The sequence below is a fragment of the Eleginops maclovinus genome, chromosome 4, assembly GCF_036324505.1.
Source record: "Eleginops maclovinus isolate JMC-PN-2008 ecotype Puerto Natales chromosome 4, JC_Emac_rtc_rv5, whole genome shotgun sequence".
NCBI classification, from domain to species: Eukaryota; Metazoa; Chordata; class Actinopteri; order Perciformes; family Eleginopidae; genus Eleginops; species Eleginops maclovinus.
In genome coordinates, this window is record NC_086352.1 from 392,952 (window position 1) to 401,183 (window position 8,232).

The 8,232-nt window shown below is 44.4% G+C and overlaps 1 protein-coding gene across 1 annotated transcript in view; it reads right to left on the reverse strand.

Moving 5' to 3' along the window:
* Positions 1 to 5,775, reverse strand: part of plxnb3 (plexin B3) — a 66,772-nt gene extending 60,997 nt beyond the window's left edge. Inside the window, 1 exon segment of the mRNA XM_063881256.1 lies at positions 5,631 to 5,775. The gene's annotated coding sequence lies outside the window, so the exon portion shown is untranslated.
* Between the last annotated feature and the right edge of the window lie 2,457 nt (positions 5,776 to 8,232).

Consider the following 8,232-nt stretch of genomic DNA (forward strand, 5'->3'; position numbering starts at 1 on the left):
TCATACTGTACATTCATACTGTATATCATTACTGTATATCTACTGTACATCATACTGTACATATCTGATCATACTAATACATCATACTGATATCATCTACTGTACATCATACTGTATCATCAAACGTACTGTACATCAAAACTGTACAATCATATTTGTTATATCTTACTGTAAAACATACTGTCAATCATACTGAAACATCTTTAACGGAAACATCTAACAGTACATCAACTGTACATCATACTGTTAATCATACTGACATCATATTACTGTAACCCATAGTACGTCATAAACCTTACTGTAATCATACTGTAATCATTACTGTACTGTACATCATACTGTACATCAAACTGAAATTTCAAACTGTACAAAACATCATAACTGTACATCAACTGTATATCATACTGTACATCAATGTACTCATACTGTACTGTACATCATACTGTACATCATACTGTACATCATACTGTACATCTACGTACTGTACATCAATCTGTACATCATACTGTAATCATACTGGTACTGTACATCATACTGTAATCATACTGTACATCATACTGTACATCATACTGTACATCATACTGTACATCATACTGTACTAAATCTTACTCTAACATCCATACTGTATATCATACTGTACATCATACTGTACATTAAAAATTTAATACTTACACACCTCTCTATACACATCAAACCAGCTCATCGGGAAACTAAACAAAATTTCCCAGTTTAAAAAAGCACAAAAAACATGTGTGTGTGTTGTGGTGGGGTTTTTGGGGGTGTGTGTTTGTGTGTTTGGGGGGTGTTGGTTTGAGTGTGTTGTTTGTGTGTGGTGTGAATTAAAGTTTAAAAGGGTTTATTAAAAAAAAAAATCTGAAATTTTCCGGGACAAAATCCTTCAGATTAGTCAAATGGACGTTTCAGTTAAAAAAAATCTTCACCCACAACATGTTTATGAAGGATAAATGTCACACAGGCCCACAAGAAATGTTACAGTCAGAAACAACAGTTTAACTTTTTTTTAAAATCTTGGGCCCCCTGAGCACCGCCTCTCGGGGCAGAATGAAATCCTTGAAAAAACAGAAACCCCTGAACGCTGACGGAGACGACTGACTCAGGACCTTTGGGGTTCTTTAGCCTAGCGAACCTGCTGTCCCTTTCCCTTTCATACAAACTCTGCAATTTTTTCTGATGTAAATAAAAATTTTTTTTCATTGTTTCTTCCACCTGCACAAAAAAACCCAACTACAGTCAGAACGACAGATATTACACCCAAAAAATTCAGTCAAAAACCCTAAAAAATTTTTAAAACCCCAAAACAAACGTCAGAAACTAAAAATGTTACACCCAAAAAACCTAAATTCCCCAACTACAAAATTTTACAGCCAAATTTTAACAGCCCACAACTACAAATTTTAAAAAGCCAAAAAACGGGTCACAACTACAAATGTTCCCGCCAAAACTACAGCCCAAAAACCCTACAAATTTTTACGGGCCAAAAAACTACAGTCAAAACCCTACAGATATTACAGCCAAAACTACAGCACAAACTCAAATTTACACCCAAAACTAAAGTCAAAACCCTACAGAAATTACACCCAAAAACACAGCCCAGAACTACAAATGTTAAAAGCCAAAACTCCAGCAGAATTTACAAAGTTAAAACCCAAAAAAACCTACAGTCAAAAACTACAGAAATTAAAACCCCCAAAAACACAGTCAAAACAAACAAAATTTAAAAGCCAAAACTACAGTCAAAACAAACAAGATTAAAACCAAAACAACATTTCACAACTACAGAATTACACCCAAAACAAACCGTCCCCAACAAACGATTTTACACCCAAAAACCTACAGCCCAAAACCCGACAAATTTTTACGCCAAAACTACATCAGAACTACAGATTTAAAAACCCCAAAAAAATACATCAAAAACCCTACATATATTCACCCAAAAACCCTACATCACAACTACAGAAATTACGGGCCAAAATACAGCCAAAACAAACAAAAATTTAAACCCCCCAAACACTACGGGCCAAAACTACGGGCCAAAAAATAAAAGAGATTACACCCCAAACTAGAGCCCTAAAATTTCAGAACTCCAGAGACCCTAAGCCAAACAGGAAAGCCCTCCCGCCAAAAACTACGGGAGATACCGCCAACACTACAGTCAGAACTACAGAGACTACAGCCAGAACTACAGAGTCTACAGCTAGAACTACAGTCAGAACTACAGTCAGAACTAAACCAAAGTCTAAAGTCAGAACTTCACCAAAGACTACAGTCAGAACTACAGTCAGAACTAAACCAAAGACTAGTCAGAACTACAGTCAGAACTAAACCAAAGACTACACTCAAAACTAAACCAAAGACTACAGTCAGAACTACAAGCAGAACTACACCAAAGAGTACAGTCAGAACTACACCAAAGAGTACAGTCAGAACTATAGTCAGAACTACACCAACGAGTAGAGTCAGAACTACATCCAGAGTACAGTCAGAACTATAGTCAGAACTAAACCACGAGTAGAGTCAGAACTACACCAAAGAGTACAGCCAGAACTACACAGAAAAGAGTACAGTCAGAACTACATCAAAGAGTACAGTCAGAACTACACCAAAGAGTACAGGTCAGAACTTCACCAAAGATTACAGCCAGAACTACAGTCAGAACTGTCACCAAAGAGTACAGTCAGAACTACAGCAGAACTACACCAACGTGTACAGCCAGAACTACACCAAAGAGTAAAGTCAGAACTTCACCAAAGATTACAGTCGGGGACTTCAGTCCAGACTACACCAAAAGAGTACAGTCAGAACTAAACCAAAGAGTACAGTCAGAACTACAGTCAGAACTAAACCAAAGAGTACAGTCTGAACTACAGTCAGAACCTATACCAAAGATACAGTCAGAACTACACCCAAAGAGTACAGTCAGAACTAAACCAAAGAGTACAGTCAGAACTACAGTCAGAACTACACCAAAGAGTACAGTCAGAACTACACCAAAGAGTACAGTCAGAACTACAGTCAGAACTACACCAAAGAGTACAGTCAGAACCACACCAAAGAGTACAGTCAGAACTACACCAAAGAGTACAGTGAGAACTTCACCAAAGACTAGTCAGAACTACAGTCAGAACTACACCAAAGAGTACAGTCAGAACTACAGTCAGAACTACACCAAAGAGTACAGTCCAGAACCACACCAAAGAGTACAGTCTGAACTACAGTCAGAACTACACCAAAGAGTACAGTCAGAACCACACCAAAGAGTACAGTGAGACTACAGTCAGACCACACCAAAGAGTACAGTCAGAACTACAGTCGGAACTACACCAAAGAGTACAGTCAGAACTACACCAAAGAGTACAGTCAGAACTACAGTCAGAACTACACCAAAGGGTACAGTCAGAACTACAGTCAGAACTACACCAAAGGGTACAGTCAGAACTACACCAAAGGGTACAGTCAGAAATACAGTCAGAACTACACCAAAGGGTACAGTCAGAACTACACCAAAGGGTACAGTCAGAACTACACCAAAGGGTACAGTCAGAAATATACCAAAGGGTACAGTCAGAACTACACCAAAGGGTACAGTCAGAACTACACCAAAGGGTACAGTCAGAAATACAACCAAAGGTACAGTCAGAACTACACCAAAGGGTACAGTCAGAACTACACCAAAGAGTACAGTCAGAACTACACCAAAGGGTACAGTCAGAACTACACCAAAGAGTACAGTCAGAACTACACCAAAGGGTACAGTCAGAACTACACCAAAGAGTACAGTCAGAACTACACCAAAGGGTACAGTCAGAACTACACCAAAGAGTACAGTCAGAACTATACCAAAGAGTACAGTCAGAACTACACCAAAGGGTACAGTCAGAACTACACCAAAGGGTACAGTCAGAAATACACCAAAGGGTACAGTCAGAAATATACCAAAGGGTACAGTCAGAACTACACCAAAGGGTACAGTCAGAACTACACCAAAGGGTACAGTCAGAAATACAGTCAGAACTACACCAAAGGGTACAGTCAGAACTACACCAAAGGGTACAGTCAGAAATACAGTCAGAACTACACCAAAGGGTACAGTCAGAACTACACCAAAGGGTACAGTCAGAAATACACCAAAGGGTACAGTCAGAAATATACCAAAGGGTACAGTCAGAACTATACCAAAGGGTACAGTCAGAACTACACCAAAGGGTACAGTCAGAAATACACCAAAGGGTACAGTCAGAACTACACCAAAGGGTACAGTCAGAAATACACCAAAGGGTACAGTCAGAACTACACCAAAGGGTACAGTCAGAAATATACCAAAGAGTTCAGTCAGAACTACACCAAAGGGTACAGTCAGAAATACACCAAAGGGTACAGTCAGAACTACACCAAAGCTAATACAAACTGTTCTATTAGTAAATATATAAGAAACGGTATTTCAATTTCCTCTATGTAGAACACATGTGGAAACTTTGACAATAAAGTGGACTTTGACTTTTGACTTGGATATAAACACAGAATCAGTTCTTTGTTTTAACCCTTTGGTTGTTTTAGTCACATCTATGGTGTTTATGCTAATCTAACATGCCACTGGCCATAGCCTTGTATTAAACACACTCCCCTCAAAAAAGCTAATAAGTACATTTTCCAATATGTCAAACTATCTGTAGTTTTTGGATAGAAGTGACCAATTGCATGCCTGACTCATGTTCCCCACACTGTGAAGTCAATATCTTCTGTCACACCTGAGGGCCCCTGAACGTCACACCAACAGACTCAGGAAACTACACAACATGCAGTCAGAGAAACACACCTGATCCAGGTAACACACACGCGCGCGCGCGCGCGCACACACACTCACATACACACACACACACACACACACACACACACACACACACACACACACACACACACACACACACACTTAGTTATTATGTGTTTTCAGTTCCATCTGGATACATGTAGTGTCTGTAAGCAGGTTCAGCAACTCTGTGTGTGTGTGTGTGTGTGTGTGTGTGTGTGTGTGTGTGTGTGTGTGTGTGTGTGTAGGAATGTCAGCTATTCAGTATGCGAGCCGTGCCGTGCCAGGACAGGCTGGGAACACCCGACTCACACACACACACACACACACACACACACACACACACACACACACACACACACACACACACACACACACACACACACACACAGTATTAAAGTATCAAATGTGTAAAATCTTCCATATTGATCCGACACTAAGGTCCGGATCCTCACGAGACTCCGGTCAGAAAGACTCTCTTTTAAACTCTCTGTCCGCGCGCTGCTCCGCTTTGTATTTAACGGCTGTGGGACCATAACCCTCAGAACCGTCTCAGAAAAACCTCTTGTTATAACACAACCTGAGCCGAATGAAAGACGGCTTAACCCCGTTTCAGAAACAGCTTTTGGTTTGTCTGTAAAGTGTGAGACCTCAGAGAAAAGCAAGGACATGTTAAAGAGAGTGTTTTCTGAAGGGAGTCCGGCTGTCAGACACGCCTGCGGACCGGGACCCGAAGCCTTGCAGCCAGAGGGGTTAATGTAAGTAGAGCGGAGACTAAGGGACGCATAGACCGGGTCAGACTCACCTCTCACCGGACAGCCGCTCCAAACAGCCCGGAGACACTTCCAGAGTCCGGGGAGGAAAACTGCTCGATCTGCGGAGGGACAACAGGACTGAGAGACCCCGCCCTCAGGAAAAGAACCAGCAACCTGCTGCTGCCTGGCTCACTAACAGGAGGAGAACCAGCAACCTGCTGCTGCCTGGCTCACTAACAGGAGGAGAACCAGCAACCTGCTGCTGCCTGGCTCACTAACAAGAGGAGAACCAGCAACCTGCTGCTGCCTGGCTCACTAACAAGAGGAGAACCAGCAACCTGCTGCTGCCTGGCTCACTAACAAGAGGAGAACCAGCAACCTGCTCTGGTATGTGTGTGTGGTTGCTTAAAAACTCAATAAAGTCATTCTATTCTATTGCTGTGTGTGTGTGTGTGTGTGTGTGTGTGTGTGTGTGTGTGTGTGTGTGTGTGTGTGTGTGTGTGTGTGTGTGTGTGTGTGTGTATGGTGTGGAAAACAGCCTCAGACTCCTGGTTGAAACTCTTTATTAGTAAAGATAAAGGTCATCATCTCTTGCTGTAACTTTATTTTGAAAATCCCAACAAACAAAGGTTGATCATATTTTTTGATTGAAACAAAGTTCATTATAAACATTTAAAATAGAGATGTTATTTAATCATTGCAGCTGTGGATTCACTCGTTCATACAAACTGATTAATATTTAATAAAATAATGAAATATCTGTAACCGTGGCAACAGACCCGTGATGCGTTCAGGTGCAGCGCAGAGTGTAGATTAATATGAAATCAAATATAAATCATGTGATTATTTAAAACTCTGATCAGTTATCCTATAAAATAATTCAAAACAATATATATATTCCTGAGTTCATTGTCTTTGAACGCCTCGTGATGCGTTTGATGTGTGTCTGAGATTTGCTGTTGCTCCCTGAGCTATTGATGCGCAGAGATGATGCTGTCACACAATGCCTTGCAGCTACGACACTTACAATGTTGCAACGTTCAGGTCATCTGACGCAGCGTTCTGGTCGTGTGACGCAGCGTTCAGGTTATCTGACGCAGCGTTCAGGTCGTGTGACGCAGCGTTCAGGTCGTGTGACGCAGCGTTCAGGTTATCTGACGCAGCGTTCAGGTCGTGTGACGCAGCGCTCAGGTCGTGTGACGCAGCGTTCAGGTCGTGTGACGCAGCGTTCAGGTTATCTGACACAGCGTTCAGGTCGTGTGACGCAGCGTTCAGTGTGACGCAGCGTCCAGGTCGTGTGACGCAGCGTTCAGGTCGTGTGACGCAGCGTTCAGGTTATCTGACACAGCGTTCAGGTCGTGTGACGCAGCGTTCAGGTTATCTGACACAGCGTTCAGTGTGACGCAGCGTTCAGGTCGTGTGACGCAGCGTTCAGTGTGACGCAGCGTCAAGGTCGTCTGACACAGCGTCCAGGTCGTGTGACGCAGCGTTCAGTGTGACGCAGCGTCCAGGTCGTGTGACGCAGCGTTCAGGTCGTGTGACGCAGCGTTCAGGTTATCTGACACAGCGTTCAGGTCGTGTGACGCAGCGTTCAGTGTGACGCAGCGTTCAGGTCGTGTGACGCAGCGTTCAGTGTGACGCAGCGTCCAGGTCGTGTGACGCAGCGTCCAGGTCGTGTGACGCAGCGTCCAGGTCGTGTGACGCAGTGTCCAGGTCGTGTGACGCAGCTTCCAGGTCGTCTGACGCAGCGTTCAGGTCGTTTGGCGCAGCGTTCAGGTCATGTGACGCAGCTTCCAGGTCTTCTGGCGCAGCGTTCAGGTCATTTGGCGCAGCGTTCAGGTCATGTGACGCAGCGTTCAGGTCAGCTGACGCAGCGTTCAGGTCAGCTGACGCAGCGTTCAGGTCGTGTGACGCAGCGTTCAGGTCGTCTGACGCAGCGTCCAGGTCGTGTGACGCAGCGTCAAGTTCGTGTGACGCAGCGTCCAGGTCGCGTGACGCAGCGTCCAGGTCGCGTGACGCAGTGTCAAGGTCGCGTGACGCAGCGTCCAGGTCGAGTGACGCAGCGTCAAGGTCGCCTGACGCAGCGTCCAGGTCGCCTGACGCAGCGTCCAGGTCGCCTGACGCAGCGTCCAGGTCGCCTGACGCAGCGTCCAGGTCGCGTAACGCAGCGTCAAGGTCGCGTGAAGCAGCGTCAAGGTCGTCTGACGCAGCGTCCAGGTCGCCTGACGCAGCGTCCAGGTCGCGTGACGCAGCGTCAAGGTCGTGTGACGCAGCGTCCAGGTCGTGTGACGCAGCGTCAAGGTCGTGTGATGCAGCGTCCAGGTCGTGTGACGCAGCGTTCAGGTCGTGTGATGCAGCGTCCAGGTCGTGTGATGCAGCGTCCAGGTCGTGTGATGCAGCGTTCAGGTCGTGTGACGCAGCATCATGTTAACATCATGTGAGACAGAGGACACGTGTTAATGTCTCTGTAAAATCTTTGTTGAGTCCCGCAGGACGTCTCTGAGGGATGGAAGTGAGATCACCATGGTAAGGAAGCGGTAACTTCAAGGACCAATCAGATCGCAGGAAACAGGGGGGGGACTGAAGTTTATCGAACAATCAGAAACATGAAATCTGTGATCACAACAACAACAAAAAGAATAAGTTCAAATA